This window comes from Mus caroli, chromosome 15 (assembly GCF_900094665.2).
Source record: "Mus caroli chromosome 15, CAROLI_EIJ_v1.1, whole genome shotgun sequence".
Taxonomy (NCBI): Eukaryota; Metazoa; Chordata; class Mammalia; order Rodentia; family Muridae; genus Mus; species Mus caroli.
Window position 1 is genome coordinate 53935471 of NC_034584.1, and position 27294 is coordinate 53962764.

The window sequence follows — 27294 nt, forward strand, 5'->3', positions numbered from 1 at the left end:
TCACCTTTCCTGAGCAGCCATAGCTTCCATGGCTTTACGCACAGTCTCTATGTCTCAGGAACTGCATGGGTTTGTTGAGCTTTGACTTTCTGTCCAATTTATAGACAATGGGAAGGCCGGTTGGTAGGTTCAGTTCCATGACGGCCTCTTCAGATGCTTGATAATACCCTGAAGGTGTTGGCATGGACCACATCAGGGCCTTTCCCCTTTGATCTGGGGGGACAATTTCTTCAGTCCAGAAGGGCAATGCTCTGGCAATAGTGTCCTTCAGGCTCTCACAGGAGGGTAGCTGGTCCTCAGTAAGGTCTGTGTTCCTTACTGATGTCTTCATAGAGGGGATGACTGGCTCTATTGGAGAGGTTGGAGGCATTGTTAGATTGTCTCCAGATCTTCATCAGCTCCTCACCATGCTTGGCAGTAGTTCCTGCTCTATCGAGACCAGTCAGATCCCATTGTGTCACTCACTGAGGCACCAGCTCTCTCCTGGCCATTAGCAGCCACATCTGGACTACCCAGACTGATCTAGATTGCTCTCTTCTGCACGGAAGTGAAGCAGATGTCAAATTCATAGTCAGCATCTCACAATGTCTGCCTGCTGTACTTCACCTCCAAGCTGTTCTCTGGGTTCCATGTGCTCTGTGCTGGATCAGTGACAGCTTGTAGGTGGTCATGGTTGTGGCAGGGGATGCTGCAGTGACTCTCATCCCTTTTATTGTTATTATTGTTATTATTATTATTATAATACAGTACTATCCAGGGATGGAACCCAATGCCTCAGCCATGTTAGGCAACCATTCTATCACTGATCTACATCCCGGACTCATTTATTACACAATAAAATGTTTATAGTCATATTTTGAGCTGGACTTAAAATTCACATCTTGTGAAGGTCAAGATTCCACTAGAACATGATTAAGTGACTAAGTAAGTTAATGGAATGGGCGACTCTGCCCAGATTATTCAGCCTCACTGAAGAAAGCATGAAGAGGAAATGGCGTGGCTTCCTTCCTCATGCTGAGACTGTGACTGATGGCCTGCTTTTAGTTTCTTTCTTTTTTTTTTTTCCTGACATGAAGAAAGTTCATACCCAAAAGGACAATATGGGAGAGAAAATGGTTTTTCTGCGAAGCTGTGATGTTTCAATTTATGGGCCAACTTGGCCGGACAATGGGTGCCCAGAAAACTGCTTAAAATTTCTTCTCTATATGTCTGTGATTAGACATTACTGACACTAGTGTGCATTACTGAATGTGATTAGAACAGAAGTTAGTAGACAGGGAAAAAAAACAGATCACTCTCCAACCCAACACCAATAAGTAGACCTGCTCCATGCCCTTGAAGTTCTAAATAGAATATAAGGCATAGGAAGGAGAGAACCACTCTTTCTGCTTCACTGCTTTTGACACAATCCTCTGTATAAGAAACAGCACCTGGGCTGTTGGCTTGCTGCTCTGAGACCTCCCGGCTCTAAGTGGAATTGTGTCCCCTAGTACCTCTCCATCGTATAGGCAGCAGATCATAAGACTGACCTCTCACAATCTGCATTACAAGAAACTGTTCTTCATTAAGGATTTGACTTTCTGGATAATCTTGGTTTATGTAGAACCTTATATATGTAAGAGATGGTTGATACTGATTATCAACTTGACAGGATCTGGAATTACACACAAGACAAGTCTTTGGGTGTGTTTGGGGGAGATTTTCTTGATTTGATTAATTAAGGTAGGAAGAATCACCCCAATTGTGGGCAGCTCCATACCAAATGCTGATGTCCTTGATTGAATGAAAAAAGGCAACTGTTCTACCAGACTTTATTGGTCTTTGGTCTTTGCATCTTGACTGCAGAGATAAAGTGACCTCCTATTACAGCAGGCCATGGAGATGAGCTGGCTATTTTCCCATTAACAAACAAACAAACAAACAAACAAACAACCAACCAACCTTTCTTTCCTTGTGTTGCTTTTTGTCAAGCATCAAGCACCATGGGGATTAACTAAATGCATGTATGGGGAGAGGCAGTAAACCAGAACTATAGTGAATGATCTTTTGTTAGTGCCAGAACTGGTTCTAATCCTAACCTTGTTGATGACCAGATGTGTGAGGCTGGGCAAGGCACTGGACTCTCCTGAGTACCCTAGCTGCTTTTTTCTGCTAAATGAGCATCAGCTTCACAGGAGAGGTTTCTGTTTGCCACCCAATATCTACATGGCCTTTTATGCTTTCTAATCAGTCTCCTGTCCTTACCAAAGCCAATCACAGCAATAGTTTTGGAATGGAATACTTTCCTGGTAAAGGAGACAAAGGCACAGTTTTGTTTGCCAGTGCATCTGGATCTGAGGTTTGGAGCTATTGTGATCATGCTGTGACCTTGAGGAGTCAGGGTGTCTGAGCACAGTAGAGGAGATGAGGAAGCATTTCGGCCCTTTCTTAGTGGCACCAGCAAATTAACCAATCACAGAGTCACCAACCTCTGGACTTCCTGTGTTATCAGAACTTTATTTATGGGTTAAATTCCATGGGATGCCTTTCTGCTTCCTAAAACTGAAAGACTCTTAAGCCATATATACTCAGTATTGTTTGAATTCCTTGGGTAGTAAATAAATTAGCTCATATAAAAGCCTTCACACATGGCTTGGCATTCAGTAAAGAATCAATAAATCTTAGCTTTAATATAAATATGACAAAACCCATTATGTTCACCACTGGGGATGGCTTAAGTATAATTCTGTTTAATTCAGGTTTTCAGAAGATTTTACAAGACAGGGAAATAAAAGAGGTGGTTTTTATTTCTCTTCACACTTATCGCTAAACTCCTATCCCAGAGGGCTTTTTATCATTTTTACTGTGACCAGCAAGCATGGGAAAGTGCCTCTTCTACTTCATTCTAGCTGACTGTGATAGTTAACTTTGATCATCAACTTGATTGCATTAAGAAATCCTCGGGCCATTATAGAGGTATGTCTTTGGGTATCATGTAGATGTTTCCAGAGAAGATTAACTGATGGGGATTCCTCCGCTATCTCACTGGGTGAAGTCATGGGCTGAGAAAAAAGAGAAAAGCAACTGAATGCTTGTATTATTCTTCTTTTGCCTCCAGATCCACAGAAGTGAGCATGTAATCTTTCTGCTCGCCACAGTAATAGTCTTTCGTGACTCCTCTATAGAGATGGACTGTATCTCTTGAACTTGAGTTAAAATACTTCCTTTCTCATAGTTGCCTCCTGTAGTGAATTTAGTCCTAACATCAAGCAAAAAATAATTTACTAGTATCTGAAATTATGCTTTAGAACAAAATTTTTCCAGTAAGCAAATTAGGAAATCATTTTCGTTTTGTGTTCCTGACTAGAAGGTCTTTAAAATAGTATCCTGGTGTCAAAATATTTTGATGTTGGCTGAGGTTCCATTCCGAAGTGCTTTTTAAAATGTGCTGTAGGCATCTGGGAAGGTTCCTCCCCTATCCCTTAGTAATATATAATAGTTTTCTAGTCTGAAACAATTAAATCATTTGTCTGTGTTATGCTGGGTTGTCTAGGATTTCCTGGATGTGTTTCATCTCAAATTTTGAGTTCTCTGAGCAGTAGGAATAGAAAAATGATTGGTGGTCAACACAATGGGTAGAGTCCCCTTACCAGTGCTGTCACTAATGTATGTGCAGCCCCGAGACACTGTGTTCCAGGCCCTCTGTCTACATGAATCATCTGAGTCAACACCAGTCAGCATGTTGGTTCCATTTAACGACTAAATATTGTATGCTTTCTCCCCCTCTGGCTGATGTATTTTTCAGCTTGGCAATAGTAAGCTAGGATTCAAAACAGCAAAATAAGCAAGACATGATTACAATAGTATAAATAGGAGAGAGTGAATGATAGCTTGGCTACAAAAATAGTCCTGGGAGTAGGAAAATAGACGATCTGAATTTAAGTTGGGAATTAATTAATTAAATTAATATATAAAGAATATATACTCATGTAAGTATCTTTTATAAGTATCTGTCTTTTTTTAAAAAGCAGTTTTTTTTTCAGAGATTTTAATTTAGGTAGAACATTTCTCCTTCCCTTTCTTCCTAAATATAATCTGATCAGTGATACAATGTTGCTTGTATGTATGCTTTCAGGGATGACTGATTCTGGGTGACCAATTGGTGTGTTCTTCCCTGGAAGTTCACTCGTCCTGCTCCCGGCTTTCCTCAGTTGTTTATAGATCTTTGTGAAGGGTAGAAGCCTCATGGTCTTTTTCCCATCCAGTTTTTCAAGTCCATTGTTGTCATCCTTGTCCATTCGTGTTTGAGCAGTCACAGTGGTGAGACTTTATGGGCATGATTTCTGACATTACTAGTAGACACAAGGTCACATAAAACTCTTTGATCCTTTGGTTCTTACAGTCATTCCATCCTTCTTCCACAATGCTCTCTGAGTCTTAGGTATGGTGGTGTTTTTGTAGATGTATCCACTGGTACTGGGCTTCACAATTCCACATATTGATTGGTTAGAGTTCTCTGTAGTGGTCTCTTTCTGTTACAAAGAGAGGTTTCCCTGTTAAGGAATAAAGACTACCCTTATTTGTGGATGTAAGAATAAATGTTTATAGATTGTTGTTAGCGATTGTATTTTTTCTTCAAAAGAAATACCATATTGGCCAATGGGAGCAATTTTCATGCTCATCCCTTAATCTGAGGTCTATTTACAATGTTCCTAGATAATCTAAAAAATAACTGTCCTAGATGTCCTTTGGGGCATCTGGACAACTACGTAGTAAAGATTGGAAACAAAGGACTCAAAAGAAACCCAAAAGAGAGAAACATAATCCAAAAAAAAATCTGTTGTGGTTAAGGATAGGTGTAACTTGACCAATAGTGTTGTTTGCATTCTAAGCCCCAGAAATGACTTCATTAAATTAGAAGGATGGCATTCTAAATCATGTGGTTGCCTTTGTCGGAGCCTAAGGATGTTGACTGTTATCACAGAACACACAGCTAATTACACCGGTGACCCTCCCACATTCCAGGTCCTGAACTAGGTACTTCACAGGGATTTGGATGTTCTAATATCCTGTTTTGCAAAGGTGGTGCGTGGATGTTATCCTAGTTGTTGTTCTATTGCTGTTAAACAAACAAACAAACAAACAAACGGCATGACCGTGGGAACTTATAAAATAAAGAGTTTAATTGGGGACTTTGCATACAGTTTCTGAGGATACATTATGGCAGGAAGCTTGGCAACAGACAGGTAGGTAGGTATGGTGGTTGAGCAGTGGCTGAGAGCTTACATCTTATCCACAAGTTGCAACCGGAGAAAGAGAGAGAATAGGCCTGGCATGAGGTTTTGAAATCTCAAAGCCCATCCCCAGCGATACATCTCCTTTCACAAGACCACACCTCCTGATCCTTCTCAAACAGTTCTACTCACTGAGGACCAAGGGTTCTAACCATGAATCTGCCTGTGGGGGGATTAAACCATCACAGATGCAGCAGACTGGCTTGCTCAGGCATCAGAAAGCAAAGCCCAGGTGGTATGTAGCTCTGTTGTAATCTAATCTTCCCAGTGTTTGTTTCCATCTAAGTCTTTTATTTGCTTCTTAAACAGCTGTTACTTTCAGAGGTTCTCTTGTCTTCTAGTCCCCATTAGGTACCGGACTCACATCAACATTGGACACTTCCTTTCCACTCACCTCCTAGCCAGCCCATCTTTCTGACAGTGTTTGCTATTACAGAGGTCTTCATGAATTTCAAAAGACCTTTTCAAATAAATGTCTCACTGCAAGGTGATGACTCTGAAAACGGCATAACAGCAGTGCCACACTTAGTCACAAAGGTCCTCACTTCCTGTATGGAGGCCTGCTTAACACTTTAGTTTTTGAATAGCTGTCTCAGAGACTCCATAAAGTATTTTCCTCCCATCATTTCTCCAAATGGACATATTATGTCTAAAGAAGTACCTCGACATTAAAATACAGCATGGTTGTCAATCATGCCTCTTCCAGGACTCTTGATCATGTCCATTACCTCTTTACCCACTGGGATATGCAACAGATGAATAACAACAAGGAAAACTTTTGATGTCTATGGTCAAGTCCAAATTGTGTCATTTCTTTTTAGGTTTGAAAGATAATGTTGAGGTCTGGTAACCAATTCATTTTTTTATATCTCTGGGGAACACAACTGGGAGTGCAACCAGCAAATTTCACTTGAAAACACACACACACACACACACACACACACACACACACACACACACACACAGTCTTAGTTATGGTTTCTAGGACTGTGACGAAACACCTTAACCTAAGGCGGGGGCCGGAAGGGTTTATTCGGCTATTCTTAGCATTGCTCATCATTGAAGGAAGTCAGGAGAAGAACTCAAACAGGGCAAGAAACTGAAGGTAGGAGCTGATGCAGAGTCCATGGAGGGGTGCTGCTTACTGCCTTGTTTCTCCTCGCTTCTTCAGTCTGCTTTCTTATAGAACCCAAGACCACCCACCCAGGGATCCCCCAAGAATCACTAATTGAGAAAATGCCTTACAGCCAGATCTTACGAAGGCATTTTCTCAATTGTGATTCCCTCTTTTCAGATAACTTTAGTTTGTGTGGCAAGTTAACTTAAGACTAGCCAGTACACACAGACAGACAGACAGACAGACACAATTTTAGCATGTGATTTACAAATATATGGAAATCATTGTGTTGTTAGTTCTCTACTGGCCAGATGAGTTTGCATTATAGAAAGATCAGTAAGGAATTTGTCATTTTCTTATGAAAGAAACCTCATTTTCGTTGCCTTTTTTTGCTAAAGATGGTGTGCAAGGGAGCAGAAAGCTTGGCATTCAGCCACCAAGCCCATGGTTTGAATATTTTACATCTGTCAATGGGACTTCTTTTGGCATCTTATCAGAACACAGTAAATTTGATTTTGGAGAGGCGGAGAGATACTCTACACTGTTTTTCTTGCAACAGAAACAGCTATTGTGTGACCCAGCGAGTCACTTTGAATCCCTCCCCACAATCTCACTTGTGAAACAGTTTAAGCTGCCCCCAGCTTCTGACGTTTACATTTGATGTGGTTCTATTGAAAGGAAATTGTAGCACCTAAGATTCAATTTAAAGCCTGTTTATTATAATAAGCAGATGCGGTGAGGGCCGCTAGTCTGAATCTCTGAGGGATGAAATGGACGAATTTGAAAAAATATATTTAGTGGGGATGAAATAAGCCAGGAGAATTGGCCTCAGCAGGGAGAGGCTAGCTATAGAAAAGGGGGATTTGTGTGCTATGATAGTCCAGCCTGCCCTACTGTTAAGAAGGAGAGTGGAAAGAGCTGCATGGTTTTTTCCCTGGATGGTGGAAATCAAGACCAGTGCTTACAAAAGCAGAGGAGGGAGGGTTATGTAAACCTAACTGTGGGTCTTCTGTCACTGTCACCTCTCCCCCAGTAGAACAGGATCCCTCAAATAAGTCACCAATGTCACCACCAGTAATAGCCTTGTCTGGCAAAATAACTGAGGTTCACAGAGGCCGATATGTCATTCTACAATCACATAATAACAAGAGCTGAACTTGAACCCCAAACCTCTTACATTCACTGTAGCCTGGGTGAGGTCCTAGTGTGAGAGGTTAGGCACAGCAATGCTGGCAGGACAAGTTTGTATCCTAATCAGAGTTTAAGCTGGATGATCTTCCGGTCATTTCTGTTTCTAAATAGGTGTTGTGTAGCTTTTGAATTGTGACAGTTCCTTCTAGAATGTTAAGACTCAGGAAGCTCTTGAAACCTAAAAGGTTCACAACATCCTGCCCCGAGGGGTTTTATTTTTGGGTCTTTATAAGCAGTAGCAACTACATTGGAGATGACACTATTCTATCAGCCCAGGTACATGCAAGTGATGCAGGGAGATCTGTGGATGCTGCAGTGAGGCCTCACCTAGACTAAGATGGGGCTTTGGTGATGCAACTGTCTCCAAATCACCCAGGCTCCTGTGAGTCTCACTCATATTCCCTTAAGTAATCCCAGGACTGAGTGGCTCACTCAAGTATACTTGGGAGGATTTGGATCAGTCTCCTATCTGGGGTCGGGAGTGTTTTGTTACACCTCCTCAGAAAGTCACACAAGTGATTCTAACTTGTCACTCTGGCTGTCTCCTTGCTGAGACTAGACAGAAAAGAGGAAAAATTGTGTTTTAATGCTGCTACAGGAAATTTTATTAATTTTTTAAAAAGTTATTCTTCTAAGCTAGCTCCTCCTTCTAGGGCTCCCATATCTCACAGCCGTCCATACCTTAAGTACTTTGCAGATTGGCTCTAGATACTCCATGCATGTGCCTGCCTCTTATGCTAGGCTATCTTCAAAAAGGTGAGTTGTCATCTCTGGTGTCTTGTCTTCCTCTGGCAGCAGCTTTTCTGCTCTCTCCAAATGTCTAATTCATGACATTTCAAAATTCTTAAAGAAAATGATTATGAAGATTTATTTTGTTAAAACACATCATTAATCTAGGGGATGTTGCAAAACTCCAGGTTACATATAGCTAAGATTCCTCACTGCTGATGTCACATGGATGGGTGACCTCATGTGGGGGAGGGGTGCAAAACAAACATGGATATAATGCAGCAAATAAGATTGGCAGAGATTTAATATATCCATTAGCAAATGTTGACTGAGCCTTTTCGAAATTGCTAAGAAGTAAAAAAGTATGTTCCTGTTTGTATAGGTGCATGTTTATGTGTGGGTGTGTGTCTACACTCTCAGAAGCCAAAGAAAAACACTGTGTATGTCATTTCTCAGGGACTGTTGTTGTATGAGGATTTTCCTGGAGTGGAGTGAACAAATATCTACCCACCCAAGAATGGCACCATTGAAAATGAAATAAGCGATTTTTACTAAAGTCCAACTTGGTGAAACCAATGAGTTTATTAGAGTTACATACAAGAGTGTTGCTGTCAAGGTGTTACTTACAGGAGGCATGGATGTGATGGCTAGTTTTCTTTTAACTTGACCAGAGATAGAGTCATTTTGGAAGAAGAGACATCAATTCAGAGAATGAACCTTACTGGACTGGCCTGTGCTCCATTTTCGTGATTGTTGATTGATCAGAATTTTGAGGAAAGAATTAAAGGTCTTCCTGTTTGCAAGATAAACGCTGACTGATCTAAGAAAGATTAAGAGTTTGTGCTTAGGATAGGAAAGATAACAAAGAATGCATATGCATACTACTTAGGCCAAGTGGTAAGTTAAAAAGATATCAGGAGAGACAGACATGCTGTTGGTTGTTTTCCTGTGTGGCTCCCTCCTGAACCCTTCTGTTTAACCCCTATGCCTTAGTTTTGTTTCCTGCTCTGACAAGAGCAATGCAGCAAATGAAGGGTTTATTATTCTCTGTTCAGGTTACAGTTCCTCAGGGCAGGGAAGTCCAGCAGTAAGAACTTGAAGGAGCTTGCCACGATGCAAGAAGTAGAGATTGATGAGTGCATCCGGCTGCTCAGCTCTTTATAAATCCAGTATCCCCCACTGTGAAATTGTGCCATCCACAATGGATGGTTATTCCACTGGAATTACTGTAATTGGGATAGCTCCATTTAGAAATACTCAGACTTTCATTACCCAGGATGATTCTACATTCCGTCAAGAAGGCAACACTAACTATCATATCCTCTTTTTTTTTTTCTAGGAATTTTCTACATCTGTGACCAAAATTCTTCACATGAGACTTACTCTAAAACTGTAAATGGTCCAGCTGATTAAGTTTAGAAATGGCCCTTTGTCACAGAGTTTGCCAATGAAACCATTCCTTGGAGCTTTGAGAATTGAGACAAACACATCACCACCACCACCATCACAAATGTCAATTTCAGTGACCAGATCTTTAGGATAGAGAAAGGCAAGCCCATTCTCATGATATTCTCTAATTATAGACCCAGTATTCAGTAGAAGATGCAAAGGCAGCACAGAGCAAAGAAAACATCCTGAGGTCTGGAAGGCCTCCAGTCCATGGTTCCCAGAGTCTCAGCTGGTCCTTTAGGTCAACTTAGCATCCTACTCCACAGTGGACCTGTCTTGGGAACTGATGATAGTGGATGCCCTAATGCAGTGTTGTTAAGGCTTGAATATGAAATCCCTCCCATCAACTCAGATGTTGAATGCTTGGTTCCTTGCTGATGAAACTGTTTAAAGAGGCAGGAGGCAGGTTTTTAAGCAGGGGGACCTATCTTAGGGAAGATGGCCAAGTGGAACATACTCAAAAGCTATATCAGTTCTCCAGTGTTTTAATTCTCTATTTTATGTTTGTCACGAAGTTACCAAATCTCTTCTATCACATATTTCTTCTGACATGATGCTCAGTCAGTCTAAGCACAGAGCACCAAATAACCAAGGATCAAACTTTCTCAAACTCTGAACCTGGATAAATCCTTCCTACCTTGTGCTGTTGATGTCAAGCATTTGGTCACAGAGATACAAAGTCTGTCATAGCCTCATTCTTGCCTATGTGTACCTTGAAGTTTTCACTTGGATTGAAAGGACTGATTTCTCAAATTCATTTCTTTTTATTGGAATGAGATATCTTTTTTCAAAAATATAATCTCAATTATGTCATGACAATCTTTGGATGATTTTAAGGGAAGGAGACAAAGAATTTAGAAAAAAAATTTTCTTGACAAAACCTGCTTTGTCTGGTTACAAATTTCTGTTTTACATATCTGTCCAGGATTAATCACTCTTTTTTCCCCCTTGAAGAAATATCTTAATTTTCTTACTTCTACCTTAGGTGAGGCAGATGGGCAATTTAGATCGACTATACAGATTGTGTATGAAGAAATATAAAAGAGAAAAGCTAATTAATAGTGTTAAACATTACTCTCATAACTATTCTTATTTTATGGAAAAGGAATTAGAGACTCAGAGAAATTACACGATTTTCTCAACTCACAGATGATAAATGATAAAGGCAACATTGAAATCCCCGGCACATGCTGCTTTAAAAGGAGGGAAAAGTGCTGTGTAATGGAGAAAGGAGGCTTCCTTCCTTCCTTCCTTCCTTCCTTCCTTCCTTCCTTCCTTCCTTCCTTCCTTCCTTCCTTCCTTCCTTATGTCCTTTCAGGAAAAGAGACTGTGATGGTTTAAGTAAGAATGACTACCATAGGTTCATAGACTTCAATGCTTATTCCCCCGAGAGTGGTGCTATTTGAAAGGATTAGAAGGGTTAGGAGTTGTGGTCCTGCTGGAGGTAACATGTCATTGGGAGTGGGCTCTGAGGTTTCAAAAGCCCATGCCAAGCCCAGATCTCCCATTTAGACTACAGATTAGAATATAGCTCTCATCTACTGCTCCAGGGCCTACTTCTTGCAGCCATCATGCTAATGGACTAAAACTCTGAAATTGTAAGCATGCCCCCAATTAAATGCTTTCTTTTATATAAGTTGCCTCAGTAATGGTATTTTTTCAGAGTAATAGAATAATAACTAAGAAGAAAATTAAATTGCCTGTTTGTAGAACTCAGTCTGACTTAGGCACAAGGATATCCTGGGATATTAGGAGGTTGAAGAACTCATGATTTTGAGATGAGATCTCCAGCATCTTTGTAGAAATTCTGTGGGAGGATTACAATGTTCAGAGTAATGGAATTGAGAGTTTTGAGGTCCTTTAACCTGATCTCCTGACAGGTGGCCCCAGTAGATCTCTGAGGTTTATTTGACCTTGATCCCAGTTCATGTGGTTATCTCTTATCTGAAACCTCACATAGTCTTTACTTCATAGAAACAATATGTTTATTTGACCTAGGTTTCCAAGAAAATGAATCTAGTGGAATTCAGGGGCAGAAGTCTCACTGAAGAAGACTCAAGAGAAAACCGGATGGTAGTGTGGAAATAGACACTGGCTGCATATTCAGGAAGTGAGCATTGCATGGTAGCGTGGTTGAATATAAATTGTATGGCTTTGAGGAAAAGATATATGGCTTAGGAATGTGAGTAGACAAATGAGAAGGAACATGTTTGAGATAAATTTTGTTTGATTGTATATTTACTCTATAAAACAATTAGTATTAAACTGTCCCTTCATTATAAGCACTTCATCACCTCAGCTGTAATAATTGCTAACATATATTGCTTCTTAAGTCATTTAGAGCATTCTAGAGCCCTCTGTGTACATATTATAGTTCACAAAGTATTCTGATTAATCTTTATTTGTTAATTGAAGCAAACTGGGATCACCTGGGAAGAGAGAACCCCAGAAGTGCCCACTATGGGCAGTGCCACTTATGGGCAGGTAATCCTAGGTTGTATAGGAAAGGTAACTGAAAAATCCACAAGGGTGTAAGCTAACAACAGTGTTCATTCAGCATCTCTGCTTTGGTTCCTTTCTCCAGGTCCTTGACTTGAGTAACTGCCTTGCCCTTCCTCAATGATGGACTATTAAGTTTAAGCTAAAATAAACTTTTTCCTCCCAAGTTGGTTTTAGACATCCATATATCATAGCAACAGAGAGGCAAGTAAGACACAAGGTAACTGTACCTGATGTCTAATCCTTCTAATCTTTTCAATTAGTACCGTTCTTAGGTGACTAAGGATCCAAGTATATGAACCTATGGGAGTCATTCTTATTCAACCGCCACAACCTGGAAGGAAGGAAGGAAACAAACAAGAAAGGCAGGCAGGAAGAAAACAAGAAAGGAAGGAAGAAGGGAAGGGAGGAAGTCAGTACTCAGCTGGCTGCTACTTAGTCCACTGGTCCTAACTCATCTGCTCTCCAGAACTCTCTGTTCTAGCTATATTGACTGCTTGCAGTTTCCAAGAGGCTGTACTCTTTCATATATGTTATCTGACCCCTAGTAATATTTTCTCCATCTGAAAATTCCCTTTTCACTCCCTTCCTGCTTGGATAAGCTCTCCTCTCAGCACAAGTAATAATAGCTCCTCTAGAAAACCTTTTACAGCCCAGCCATTCAGGTATCACACGATCAATCTGTACTTTCTTCTCTTGTGTTCCCCATGCCATATTATAGAATGCTTTTTCTCTCCAATGACTGCCTAGATTCTGGGATTTTGATCACAGGGACACTATCTTTTGCCTCCGATGCTAGTTTCCTAGTTTGCCTCCTAATGCAGTGGCAGTACTTTTATATCAGCTGGATGAAGCAGAAACAGAGAATGCTTAACCATTTGTAGTACTATTTCAAAACATTACTGCCTGTCTTCATTTTATACCTTTTTAAAAGGGCATATTTTATGGCTGGTTGTTTTATGGCTGTTTGATTCTGAAGTCTCCTTTTCCATTACATCACTGTGTGCTTCATTTCAGAGCTGTTCAGAGTTCCTTGGAGGCAGTTACAGTAACAGGGCTGCACAGCAAATGCTTCACTTTTTCTTTCCACATAATTGCCATATTATGGACCATGTCTTAGCCTTACATGTGCATCACCTAAGCAGGCTAGTCCGTTCCCCAGTCCTGACTGTTTCTAGTTTCAAGTGAGACTACTTCAGGCAGGGATGAACTTCTCTTACAGAAATGTATCAGTGAAGATACACTGTATCACCCTAGAATGAATTCCATGGGTCAGACCCTCCAAGCTGATATTCTTTGACTGAAAGCATATTTGTGACTTCTATAAACATTTCCTTAAAATATTTTAAAGGTTTATTTTTATTTCATGTGTATGAGATATTTTTCTGCATGTATGTCTATAAACTACTTGTATATTTGGTGCCCATGGAGGCCAGAAGAGGCTATAAGATCCCCTGGAGCTGGAATTATAGACAATCATGAGTTGCAATATGGGTGCTGGGTTCTCTAGAAGAGCAGCCAGTCCTTTTAACCACTGAGCCATCTCTCCAGCCCATGTCATGTTTGTTTCTAAATTGCCTTCTGTAAAGACTGTGCAACTTTAAAGTGCTACCACCATTTCTATTTTATCTTGACTTTCCTGGTTGTGTTTCACTAGTTCTTGTTTGCTTTGGCCCTATTAGGGACTGAATCTAGGCTTTAGGGTAGAGCAGGCATGAATCCCACCACGGAGTTACATCCCTCACTTTATTTTGTTGTGAGAAAGAAATAATGGCTATATTGTTTCAAAATTTCAAAAATTGTTTGTGTTGTGTGTGTGTGTTTGCATGTGCACAAGCATGCCCGTGTGTGCATGTGTCTGTATGACTGTATGAAGCCAGAAGGCAACCTCAGATCCTTCAGAGTTGGAGTTCTCATGTTGCAGCAATTTAAACTCCCATTCTCACAACTGAGAATTGTGCATCAGGTGCATGTAACTGCTGAGCCATATTTCTAGGCCCTGAGCAGAATTTATTACTTTGGATTATATAAATTAGATATTCAGAATATTTCAGTGTACATTTCTTAATTATTACCAAGACTGTGTTTTCCCATGCCACCCATTGTATTGTATTGTATTGTGTTAGTCACGTACAGAGAAGACTAGAAATGGGGGGAAGAACAGCAAATATGAATACAGAAAAAGCTGATGTAATTGATTGAGCAATCTACAAAGGTTATCAAAGAGCAGGTAGGGAGTTAATAATACATGTAAGCACAGACGGATGCAGTTTCCTTTAAGAGAAGCTTACGATAAAGCAAAATGAGTAAGAGACTCACCATAGTCTTGGGGAACAGTCAACGTTAACTGGGCATGCAATGTGTTAAAAGAATTGATGGGCTAATTGCTTTCTGTGGATTCCTTCTATTGGCACGTGTTGGATGAGGAAGGAGAAATCCCGAGACAGTGTCTCTCTCCTAACTGCTGCCCTTGAACTGAAAACTGAGCCAACACCTGCAAATGTAACGGGAAGAAGGAAAAGACTGAATGGGGGAGGAAGAGAGGAGGGAGAGGATGAGGAAAACCACCAGGGCCTTGGTTGTGCTACTGGCTTCTGTCAATCAGCCACTCCGCACGGCGGCCATCAGAGCTGGGGCTCTGATTTGTCTTCCCCACAGCTGGCCCTGATTAGTCCAGGCATTAGCCCTTCTCCGAAGCTGCCGCCCCTCAGGAGCCAGTTCTCTTGCCCTTTGCACAGGCTTTTGATCAGAGGGTGCCAGGCACTAAAGCCACAGCGAGGAAGCTGTTCCTTAGGGCTTCCCGGGAAGGCTTCAAAGGTTGAAAAGCAATTTGCAGCTTTTGTGTGCAAGGCCAGGGGAATTGTGGAGGGAGTACTCCAGTTGGTAGGGGAGCTAATTAGGCCTGGTAGCTGTTTGGCCACCTTACTTTCACTTGAAAGCCCTCTAGGATGATGGGGTCGGGAGGATGGGGACCATTTTGCACTCAGCATGCCCTGTTCTGCTGCTGCGCAAGTGGCAGGTTTGGGAAATGAGGTCTAGGGAAACCAGTACTTAATGCTCCCCAGGAGATTAGCCAAATGGGCTCCCCATGAATAGCTGACCTGCCTTAGGTTGGGCTGAGGCACAATACTATAAAGCTATACAGTTTGATGAGATGCCTTCCTATGTGGAAGTACAAATTTTGGACCAGTTAGATGGTCCAGTTCATGTTAATAGAGTTATCCACTCTTGTCAATGAACTAACCGTTTCCATAGTGACTAATGTACTTTTTTTTTTTTGGGGGGGGGGGGGGGGGGGCGGGAGTGAAATTGTATTACTGTCTAAGTGGCTTTTTAAAAGAAGTCCCAGAAAAAGAAATGGTTTATCTATAAACTAGGATAATGCCAGGTGATTTTCCTAGGAGAGTAATATTTCGATGATGTGCTGTTTGGCCATTTTTGAGGGATACAGATAAACGCTGAGCTCCAGTAGGGGGATTCATTTCTACAGGTACATAGCTCTAAGCATGAAATTTCTACTTGAAATTTCTAGAGCTGGGTGTGACCCTACACAAGTAACTATCACTCTCAGCACAGTGTTCCTTGGGAATAATTGAGGAATCTCATAAGTCTGTGACTAATGGCAAACAGCTAAGCCGGGAAGATGGAGCAAGTGTCCAGTAAGTTTAGCTGCTGCCTTATAGACGTTCCCAGACATCCATAAGACCTTGAACTTGATCTACAGTGCTTCAAATAAACAAATGAGTAAATTAGCAGCTCTTTCTAGTGGTTAGCTATGTTTTTTTAAAATGGGTTTTTATTTCATTTACATTTCCAATGCTATCCCAAAAGTCCCCCACGTGCTCCCCCACCCACCCACTCCCACTTCTTGGCCCTGTCGTTCCCCTGCACTGAGGCATATAAAGTTTGCACGACCAATGGGCCTCTCTTTCCACTGATGGCCAACTAGGCCATCTTCTGATTCATATGCTTTTTTTATTAGCTATTTTCTTCATTTACATTTCAAATGCTATCCCAAAAGTCCCCTATATTCTCCCCCAACCCTGCTCCCCAACCCACCCACTCCTGTTTCCTGGCCCTGGCATTCCCCTGTACTGGGGCATATAATCTTTGCAAGAACAAGGGTCTCTCCTCCCATTGATGGCCAACTAGGCCATCTTCTGCTACATATGCAACTACAGACACAAGCTCTGGGGGATACTGGTTAGTCCATATTGTTGTTCCTCCTATAGGATTACAGACCCCATTTGCTCTTTGGGTACTTTCTCTAGCTCCTTCACTGGAGGACCTGTGTTCCATCCAGTAGATGACTGTAAGCATCCACTTCTGCATTTGCCAGACACTGGCATAGCCTCACAAGAGACAGCAATATCAGGGTCCTGTCAGCAAAATCTTGCTGGCATATGCAATAGTGTCTGGGTTTGGTGGCTGTTTATGGGATGGATCCCCGGGTGGGGCAGTCTCTGGATGGTCCTTCCTTCCATCTCAGCTCTGAACTTTGTCTCTGTAACTCCTTCCATGAGTATTTTGTTCCCCATTCTAAGAAGGAACGAAGTATCCACACTGTGGTCTTCCTTCTTCTTGAGTTTCATGTGTTTTGTAAATTGTATCTTGGGTATTCTAAGTTTCTGGGCTAATATCCACTTATCAGTGAGTGCATATCATGTGTGTTCTTTTGTGATTGGGTTACCTCACTCAGGATGATATCCTTTTGGATACATCCATTTGCCCAAGAATTTCATAAATTCATTGTTTTTAATAGCTGAGTAGTACTCCATTGTGTAAATGTACCACATTTTCTGTATCCATTCCTCTGTTGAGGACATATGGGTTCTTTCCAGCTTCTGGCTATTATAAATAAGGCTGCTATGAACACAGTGGAACATGTGTCCTTATTACAAGTTGGAACATCTTCTGGGTATATGTTCAGGAGAGGGATTGCTGGATCCTCTGGTAGCACTATGTCCAGTTTTCTGAGGAACTGCCAGACTGATTTCCAGAGTGGTTGTACCAGCTTGCAATCCCACCAGCAATGGAGGGAAAAGCCTCAAAGATATGGGCACAGGGGAAAAATTCCTGAACAGAACAGCAATGGCTGGTGCTGTAAGATTGAGAATCAACAAGTGGGATCTCATAAAATTGCAAAGCTTCTGTAAGGCAAAAGACACTGTCAATAAGACCAAAAGGCCACCAACAGATTGGGAAAGGATTTTTACCAATCCTAAATCTGATAGTGGACTAAGATCAAATATAGACAAAGAACTCAAGAAGCTGGAATCTAGAAAATCAAATAACCCTATTAAAAATGGGGTATAGAGCTAAACAAAGAATTCTCAACTGAGGAATACCAAATTTTTTTCAGGCCGAGAAGCACCTGAAAAAATGTTTAACATCCTTAATCACCAGGGAAATGCAAATCAAAACATCCCCGAGATTCCACTTCACACCAGTCAGAATGGCTAAGATCAAAAACTCCGGTGACAGCAGATGCTGGCGAGGATGTGGGGAAAGTGGTTACTGATGTTACAAGTGGCACTGCATTTCAGGTCCCAGTTCTGCCAGTCCTTACTCTTCTATTTGTATCTCACAGGTGGTGTGACGTGGCACCCAGTTCATTCTTGTTCTGGCACCAGTGTGCTTCCAGCAGGGATTCCTACTATTGGCTTAATTAGTGTACCTTGCATCTTGAAGCCATTGGGAACATCTGGGTAAATGCATATAATACTTGCTAAAGGATTGGGCTGAATGTTAGAGCTCAATTATGTAAGGGGCCATTAGCTTGCTTCCCTTCCTTTTTTCCTCCCTTCCCGTGTTTTGTGTGTGCTTTATGTTTTAATCTGCTCTCTCCTTCTGTCATTTTTATGTATGCTGTGGTAAATTCACAGTCTTCTGCAATGTGCTCAGGGTCCACATATGCTTTGGTGTCCTGGCTGCAAATCCTCTTAAGTTGTCATACTTCCTTTCCCCACATAACCTCTCTGTTCTGTGCTCCCGGGCTTCATATTTATGACTTAGGCACCTACATGTGGTGAGCTGTGAGGTTCAGCTGCTGGGTTTACTGCTTTCCAAAGTGATTCTCTCTCTCTCTCTCTCTCTCTCTCTCTCTCTCTCTCTCTCTCTCTCTCTCTCTCTCCACCTCCCTCTCTCATCCATCCATATATCTATATATCTATATAATCTATATATCTTAAACATGTAAAGTAAATCTAATTTGAAAGTTATAGCAAACATGACAACAAGGAACTCTACTTCTTGCTTGTGGGTTCTAGTACTTTTGATTGACAGAAGAAAGCTAAATGATAGGCAAAACTCGGGTTAGGGCACTTAAAACTGAGTTAGTTGCAGCTCTCCGAACTCTTTCTGTGACTGTGGACAAACCACAGGAGTGGGGCTGAGCCATTGACGTTATAGTTCTCTTTAGTCCCTTAAGGATAGCTACCTTTAGCTGTTTGAACATCTGTGATCTAGCCACTTTGTAGTCTTTGCTAAATCTGCCATCACAGCCCTTCAGAAATAGTTTTATGGATTTCCCCACCCCCTGAGAATCTTTCTGTTTCTTTGCATAGCATCTGAGTTTTAAAAAAATAATCTATCCTTTGACAGTTTTATAAACTTATAGAATACATTCTGACCACATTCCGACCGCTATCCTCACAACCCCTACTCGCTCCCACTGAGTTCTTATCCTACCTTTCTTCTCTTTTTTGTCTTACTTTTGCTTTTGTTTTTGATCCACTGTGTCCGACTAGGGCCATTCTCATGGCCAACTCAGGACAGTGGCATACTCAGATAGGTTGAGGATCTTCTTAGCCAACACTTCCTAGGGACATGGGACACTGGGAGTTTTGTTCAATAACATGTGGCTTCTGGATCAACAGTATCCATTCATATATGGTATTTCTGTTAAATGTCTTTTTCTTTTTCTTCTTCTTCTTTTCTTAAGAGTATAAAATAGACTTCCACGTGACGAACTTCATTATCCATCCTTAGTTTTGGTTAACCTGCATCCTGCACTTCGTCTTCTCTCCCACTCACTATCCTCATCCCTATTTAGACCTTGCCACATTCAGTGTTCTCTCCTATTTTCATATTACCTGTTCTACCACCTCTACTCCCCCTTAAGGCTCTTCCCCTTCACTCTCGGCTGTGTCCTCTTGGTCACTTTCAGGTTTCTACAGACGTTAAATAAATCTAAAAGTTAAATAAATCTAAAAATCAAGGCCCCAGGGGGAGCATCATCAAACCTGGGGAGAAAGAACATAAGGAACAGAGGATGGAGGAGTGCCATGAACATGATGTGGCCATTACTTACATGAATTCAGAGAAGCCCCACTTCTTGCACAAGATCTCCATAAGAATAAGAGAGTTAAAATTTGAGCATAAAGCAGGAAGGGGCTCCTAAGCTCCCTCCCTAATTGAGGTGTTAGTGGCTACTGAAGGAGGGATTCTCTTCTGGGGTAACAGTTACTGGTAGGTTGCCTCTGGCATAGTACATGAGCCCACACACATGCAAATATGGGAAGCACTACTTACACTCTTAGTGGTCTACTAGAACACAAACTAGACAGGAAAATAGGGGGTCATGGAACTCTGTGGCTGGAGTGTGGGAAAAGCTGGAGGGAGGAAGTGGGAAGTGGACACGACCAAGATTACACGGCATACAGGTCTAGAATGAAAATAAAATATAGGAAATAAAAACTCACATATGAAAGAGAGAACATGCAAGGTTTGTCTTGCTCCACCCAGGTTGCCTCTCTCTATATATATTATTTTCTGGTTCCATCCATTTCTTTATTACTGAGTATCCACTCATCAGCTCACTTCGTATCACACACTAGTCATATTAGCAGGCCTTTTTCCAGCAGCTCTGAAATTGGGATTTTTTTTCTAAGTCACCTGAATTTAAGCTGAATGTTTAGTTTTCTGTGTGCTACTGTCTCCCTCCTTGATCTATAGTTATTATTTTGATACATACCTGGCCTCCTGAGGCTACTCCTATTTCTGTATTGATTTTGGTAAACAGGAGACTTGGGAGGAGATGTTGCTCAAACAGCTGGAATTCATGAAGCTCCCTGTTCCTGCCCATGGGTATCTTTTAGACACAGTGTTCTGTCAATGTGCAGGTCGTTCTTGAGACTGTATTCTGTTCATTGGCTATTCATAGATTTCTCATCAGCCATGGATGTTTTGAGAGTTTCGGCGTTGTTCTATGGCTCGCATCTCTCTCTCCTCCCTGAGCATTCAGGCTGTGGCAGGTCTCTGACTTCAGGCAGAGCTTCTTCTGTCTGCCTACCTCCTGTTACATACTTTCTGCCCGCAAATCCAATTTTTCCTCTCTGGAGAAATGTCTGATGATTTTTACTTTCACTTTCAAAACAGTAACAAGGATTTGCAGGTTGTTTTTTTGATGAAAGCAATGACTCTTCACTTGAGTCTACAAACGGTTTTCTATGAACAAGGGATAAACTGGGCATTTCTGCTTCCATTGTGTGTGTGTGTGTGTGTGCGCGTGTGTTTTGCTCTCTGCCATGCTTTACTGCAGTCACTTTAGATTTCAGAGACAATCTGGTAGATCAGCAACCTCCTCTTCCTGTCCCCCACCCTGCTTCTACCCCTCCTGCTTCTCTTCCTCTTTTGTAGTATTCAGGGTCTCCTACATACTATGTCAGTGCCCTAATACTGAACTACATCCCTAGGCTTCCTTTTTATTTTTGAGACAGTTACCAGTTTGGCCTTGAACTCACTCTGTGGCCTAAGTTGACCTTAGACTTGTAACGTTCATATCTTAGACTTTCAAGTAACTATGACTATAAGTCTGTGCTATCAGGGCTTGCTTCTGACAAAAGCCAAATCTATCTTCTGTACAGTTATTTTCTTACTGAGTCAAGGCTTAACTGACCAATCCTGAGTGATCAACAAGATAGCATTCTGAACAAGGCTAATCAAGTATAAATGCTTCTCCACTCTCATTTCTATTCCTTCCCCATATCATCTTGAAACTCATTGGTCAGTACTTCCCGAATTGGACAAAGGACACTTGTTTCTTTTCTCCTTAGTACAGTCACACTGATTAAAATTTTTACTCCCTTTAAACATTAATTTTTCTTTTGTCTCTTGGTCAAGTGCTTGGATCTGATTTATTGGGTCACCTAACAAATATTAAGCACCTGATCAGGGACTTCTGTACAAAAAGCTCTTCTGATCCAACTTTTTAGTATATGCTGTTCTTAGTAAAAAAAATACAGCATCTCTCATCCGTTTCCCTCCCTCCCTCCCTCCCTCCCTCCCTCCCTCCCACCTTCCTTCCTTCCTTCCTTCCTTCCTTCCTTCCTTCCTTCCTCCTTTCCTTTTCTTATTCATTAAAAATTGCAGTCTTTCCAGTTTATTTCTTGCCTTTGTTTGGATTCTAGTAGCATACAGTGAGGTGCTTGTAATAATTTTGTTGACCTTTTACATGTAAGTGCTCAAAGTTTTTTAAAAAATATATTGTATTTTTTTTAATGACTACAGTAACAGAATTTGATTGTTTTATAAATAATAGTTTGATCATAATGGGTCAGAGAAGATAAACCAGGTCTGGACATGAAGAGTTCTCTTAGGACAAAGGTTAGAGGCTGGGGCAGAAAAGTCTTAATCTAGTTGAGGGGTGGAATGGACTGAACTCATGCTGTACTAGAGTATACACAGGGAAGGGGGTTTAACAGATGTGCCACAGTCACCACCAACAGATGGAAAGAATGCCGGCTTCTTTATAGTAAGGGGTGCTTTGTGTTTGTGAGCCATCTTATCAAGTGTAGTTGTTGGTTTATATTGAAACTTTTTCCCCTCTCCAGATTATAGCATATGTAAAGGAGCGTATTCCCCAATGTCTACCATATTGCTAGCCCTAGAATAGCCAATGTCTGTCTATCTGTATATATATATATATATATATATATATATATATATATATATATACACACACACACAAATATATATACACACATATATATGTATATATATGTATATATACAGACATATATATGTATATATATGTGTATATATACACACATGTGCATATACATCACATATGCACAGATACATATATGAATATTTATATGTATATGCACATATGTGTATATATGTATATATAAATATCTGTTATATATTTATGGATTTCGCATATATATAACATGTATATATGCATATAATATATAATGTGGATTTATTATATACCATATAATATTGTAATCTCATAATATTGTTGTACATTTTATATGTTACTCAAATATAATGTTGTGTGTTATAATGTGTCACTCAAAATAAATGCCAGTTTTAATTTTACTCCTTTGCAGCCTCAGTCAAGTGATTTTTTTTAAATGTTAGTCCTTTACTGTAGTCAGTGGGAATTAAATCATACAGTAATCTTAATAAGAAAAATCTTTCATTTTTCCTAAGGAGTGTGATAAAGAGTAAAATGTAAATCTCAAGTGGGTATGATTGGCAAGGCTTAAATGAGCTCTGAATAAATCATAAATAAATTCTCCAGCATTTGGCTTAGAAAGAGAGTTTGGAACAGATGAGATTCCAGTCTTCACATCACTGGGATAATAGGTGCTGATTTCATCCTGTGAAAACCGTTAGACACTTTTGAATGAATGAGCAGTTTAAACCATAAACCCTTAGACCACAAACCCTATTCCAATTCCTCAGGAGAAACAAGCAGACCTCAGATTTATGTGAAATTAACGTGTGCATTGTTTTGTTACAGTCAGAGCTACAGGAAGCTATTCTGCTTTGAGTAGTAAGAGTGTGTTCTCAAAGTTTTGCTGAAGACCTCCCTTAGGATCAAGAACAAGCTGGTCTAGAATGGCATACAGAGTTCTTAAAGTTTTACATAAAATGAAACTTGTTTTCTCTGTATCATTAAACTTCGCAGATACAGCTTTGTGGAACCGTCTAGAAGACATCCATGGCCATAAATGAAATAAGAATTTCCCCAGGAGTCTAGAACAAGTTTTTGTGCAGACACTTGAATATGAAGGAGAAACTGATACAGATTCAACATCTGGACTTCAGGTCCTTCCTGGCCCACTATATCTGTGAGTCTATTTCCTTCCTCTCTCAAAAGATGTAAGCCTATTAGGTATTATTATTATCGAAACAAATAATATATGGTATGCTTTCTTAGATAAAAATGCTTAACTTGTTAGAAGAAGTCTCTTGAACAGTCTAAAGCTAGCCTGTGGTCACGACCCTCAGGTGTGTCAAATGACCCTTACACAGGGATCATATATTAGATATCCTGTATACCAGGTACTTATCTTACAAGTCACAGCAGAAGCAAATTACAATTACAAAGTAGCAATGAAAATAATTTTATGGAGGGACTGTATCAAAGAGTCACAGGGTGAGGGAGTTTGAGAACCACTGCTCTCAATGATAAGTTGAAGCTGGATCTAGAAGTATGCCGATTAGAAGTTTGCAGAAGCAATCAGATAGACTGGTCAACGACTCTTCAATGACACAAGTGCAAAATCCTCCACTCACTCCCTGCCAAAGAAACACACAAGCTGTGAAGAAACATGCCTGTCTCATGTCTCTGCCGAAGGATCCCAAAGCCGCCTCTCTCAACTTCCAGTCAACGAACATCTGGCTCTCTTTTCGTATTCACTCCTCTGCTCCCAACTGAAGATGAGGTAGATCTAAGTTTCCTTTGCTGATCCCTTTGCTGGGTGACTGTGCAAGAAAGGGCTTTCTCTTTGCAAAAACTGGCACCACACATTTATGTGCATTGGGTATCAAGCTGTTGTTCTGGATCACACTAATAATTATCTTGTATTTTTTTCAGGATGCCATAAAAATAAAACAGTAAGATAAATATGCTTTCTCTGGCCAGATCCCAGGAACTCATGACTCGTAAGCTGAGTGGAGATACAAAACAGAAAGGCATCAGCCATCGGGACAACAGCTCCCTGGAGAAACACTGTAAATGATGGGGTAACCCCTGCTTCCCCGAGTTGGAATTTGGATTTCGAAAGGCAAAACAGGACACTCCATTCCAGTCCTTGGCTGCCAAAGCCTGGGACTGCTACTGCCAAGTATCTTCCAAGCTTGGTGTGTGCTCCAGCTGGAGTTGAATGTTTCCATCTGTACAACTGCAGGTGGTTGTATAATTAGCCACATACAATTGTAGCACTGTTGAGTGAAGACCAGTAATGAACCCATCCTTGCTTTACATCTGTGGGGTGTTGCGATGGACTGGGAAGGGATCTGTTCTTAAAATAAGTAGATCAAAATACTCTCTTGTTCTAAATCTTCTGAGGTTGCTTATTTCAGCACTTGCCACTGAAACCTAAATGACTGAAATGACAGTGAAAACCAAGCTTGAGGCGTGTCTATGGTCTCTGCTTGAGAAGTTGCTGCATCTTTCAGAAGTCTCCCAGAAGCCACTTGGGTTCTCTGGAGAAAACTGCACAGCAATAGATCCTGCTGTATTTCCCACCATTCTGCTTTGTGTTAAAGGGTTGGCACTGGCCTTGTAGGTGATTTATTTCTTACTCTTCTAGACCACAGGGATACACATTTTCCATCTGACATGTTTGCCAGGAGTGGAAAATAACTTCAATGAGATATAACTTAGGTAGAAAATAATTAAGGGGGCTGAGGAAATGCCTCAGTGGGTAAAGTGCTTGCTGTGCCAGCCTAGGAACCTGTGTTTTAATTCTAAGAACATAAAAAAATCAGTCGTGATGGCACATGCCTCTAACATGTTGTGGTGGCAGAGCCAGGGTCCTAAGAGCTCCTGACCAGTCAGTCTACTCAGAATAGTGAGTCACAGGCTTAGTGAGAGATCCTGCCTCAAAAAAACCACTGTGAACAAACAATTAAAAAAGACACTCCAACTTCAGCATCAGCTACTCCCATGCGCACACGTGTGCATATGTGTATATGATGCACAAACACAGAGACATTTAAAAAAGACTAAAACTCTAAAAGTAAGATGAGACCATCAGGGAAGATTAACTCAAATTATATTTGACTCTAAAAGGAGGATTAATACTGTCAGGGAAGATAGGGTTTCAGTTAACTACAGGCAGGATTTTGTCTCCCCCCCCCTTTTCCTACAGCTACAGGTTTCTATAGCTCCATGCAGGAAAGAGAACTTAGACCCAGGGCCTTGATAATGAGGTAAGACACACGTTAGGGCCGGAGAAAAGACAATACAACTATCCACTTGCTGCTCGAGTTGCCTTCCAGTTTGTTCAGAGCAGGGTAAGGAAGCATGATGCTAGGCATGTCCTGAAAATGCCTGGGAAGATTGTTCTAATTGATCTAGTACATGTGACTTCTCCAGCCCAAGTTCTAGTGTTGTTGTTTTTTTTAAATCATTATATGGGAAATGTCTAAATGGGAAAATGCCACCCAGAATGACTTTTGATCTTCATTTCAAGTCAGATTCTAAAGGCTCTGACTGCTGCTTTCATCTAGTTTCCAGCCAATGGAAAGCTGGGTGAGTTCCCATTGGTAGTAAAAAGGACAGTGCTGGCTACCAGCTCACTGATTGGGATCTAAGCAGGCATCATATTGGAAATCAGACTTTTATTACAGTTTTCAACAAGGACAGAGTGACAATGCCATTGTGTTCTTTTACATTTGCTGAGGCATCTTTCTAATCATTCTTAGGACTGGACTTAAGGCCTTCAGTTTGATAAAGGGAAGGACTGATTATCAAGAGAGTCCAGAGGCAGAAGCCAGGCCTTTATGTGCACATTGAATATCCTAGGAACTCAGGGCAGGATATGACATTTCCACATTTGGCATCTCACATCTCCTGGTACCAGGACTGCTCAGGCTCTGACTTGAAAGTTTTTCACTCTAGTGGTGAAAACATCTATTTCCCAGAGCTATGGGGAGAAGGAGTTCCTAAGTCTCTTCTGAACTGGAGAATAGTAAGACATGAGACTGGCTAGAACTTCACTTTGAACAAAGACGAGAGAGGGAATGTCCTGAATCCCCTTTGCCAACAGCAAAGGCTTGAAAAGCAGATCGAGACTTGAGCAAAACTGGGTTTGTCTTTTCCCCAGGTTAGGATACCAAAGCAGAAAATGGAAAACTCCGAAGAACCATTAAAAATATATATAAACTCTCAGAACTGTAAAGAATTTTGTAAAAGCTTCATGTTTTTTTTTTTTTTGACAACACCACATCCTTAGTTTCTTTCCAATCCATTTGGTTATGGTCGCTAAATTCTGCCTGGAATACCACTTTTTTTGTATGATACCTTTCCTGCTTAAAAGTCTATACGTGTTTTACTGATCGTACGAGAAAGATGGGGGTCCATTGTCTGGCTTAGTGGCTGTGGTAGGGAGGGCTCTGCCTCTCTCTTAGGTCCTCTACATCCACAGACTAAGGTTTCTGTTTCCCTCAGCATCCCATGCACATCCTCATCAGACTTTGTTTGAAAATGCAGTTCTATTTTGCTATGTTTGAGACTGACTTAAGAAACCTGTTGAAAACACCAGCAAAATGATTTTCCTCTTCTAGGTTTGGTCTCTAGCTCTGCCTGCTAAAGTCCTGGTCTTCTTTGTAAGCTAATTCAAGATTCATAAGCTGCCAAACTTAGATGAATGGATGTAAAAGGAAAAAGACTAGACAGACTGAATATTTGGAAACTACCTGTCAGAATTCGTGTGTACAGATAGTGTCTAAGTCACTTATTATTCCTGTGTGTGCCTGCACACAACTCTAAAGTTAGTCACTGGAAAGGTACCGGCTTTGAGGTTAGAAAGATTAAAATTTAGATTCTCCTTTACAGAGCGACACTTGCCCCACAGGTGGTAAATAAAGTCCTCTATTCCTTCCATATCTAGCTCATTTGCTTGCAAAGTGGGTCATGCTTTTATGTTGGAGTAGATGTAATGATACTTGTGAGGCATTTGACACACACTGAGTAGTTAATAAGCGCTCACCCCCCCCTTCATTGTACTTGGGCAGCTTTGACAGGAGGGCGAGGTAGGGCACAGTAGCAGGTACTGCCAGCATCCAGTCATCCAT

At 41.0% G+C, this 27294-nt stretch overlaps 1 pseudogene; it reads right to left on the reverse strand.

Moving 5' to 3' along the window:
- Positions 1–27294, reverse strand: LOC110310051 (annotated as a pseudogene).